General features: G+C 46.9%; 1 non-coding gene across 1 annotated transcript; it reads left to right on the top strand.

The window, feature by feature from the left end:
- Positions 1-293: 293 nt before the first annotated feature.
- On the top strand, positions 294-412 carry LOC132830650 (5S ribosomal RNA). The gene has a single exon (XR_009646428.1). It is a non-coding gene; the product is annotated as a 5S ribosomal RNA (ribosomal RNA).
- The last annotated feature ends 364 nt before the right edge of the window (positions 413-776 follow it).

Raw genomic sequence — 776 nt, 5'->3', positions numbered from 1 at the left:
GTAATTTGTAAAGGAGTTCATTTGTAAAGCAGCTTGGATGGGCATGAAATGGAGTGGAGTGAGTGTGAAAGAGTTGATCCTGTTGTGTAATAAACGTGTGTGGGTGTGTGTGGTGTGGGTGTGTGGTGTGTGTGTGTGTGTAGGGGGTGAAGTAGAGGAGCTAAAGATGGAGATGGGAGAATAGAAAGGCAAAGGAAAGAGAAATGCTTTAGTGCAGTATGATTGACTGGTAACAAATTGTTGTAAATGCAGCACTGTGTGCCTTTAAGGAACCATAAATGCAGGGTGTAAGTGCCTACGGCCATACTAGTCTGAAAATGCTCGATCTCGTCTGATCTCGGAAGCTAAGCAGACTCAGGCCTGGTTAGTACTTGGATGGGAGACCGCCTGGGAATACCAGGTGCAGTAGGCTTTTGCAGCCACCAGGGGCTGCTCACAGCTTCGCACTCTCACACTCCCATTCATCAAGCAAAGTCCTTTTAACTCCTCACTCCGTCTCTCTGTCTCACTTTTTCTTGCCCAATTTCATTGTTCACCTTCTTCCCCCAATACACAAACACACCATTACTGCTTGAGATTGGAGCAAACGCACCAGGAACACCAGAGCAGCAAGTGTTTTATTGAAGAGCACAAACGGTGGTTTTTGTCAATTGATGCCTCACTTACGAGGATCACACTTCCCTGATCGATGTCAGCGTTCCCCTGTTTTCTAACAACCGTCTAACTAGTGGTGTGGATAGGGCCTGAAAGCAACAACGTTGTGGTGAGGGCTTGTC

The sequence above is a fragment of the Hemiscyllium ocellatum genome, chromosome 31 (genome assembly GCF_020745735.1).
Source record: "Hemiscyllium ocellatum isolate sHemOce1 chromosome 31, sHemOce1.pat.X.cur, whole genome shotgun sequence".
Classification (NCBI taxonomy): domain Eukaryota; kingdom Metazoa; phylum Chordata; class Chondrichthyes; order Orectolobiformes; family Hemiscylliidae; genus Hemiscyllium; species Hemiscyllium ocellatum.
This window is presented reverse-complemented; position numbering and strand designations above follow the sequence as displayed.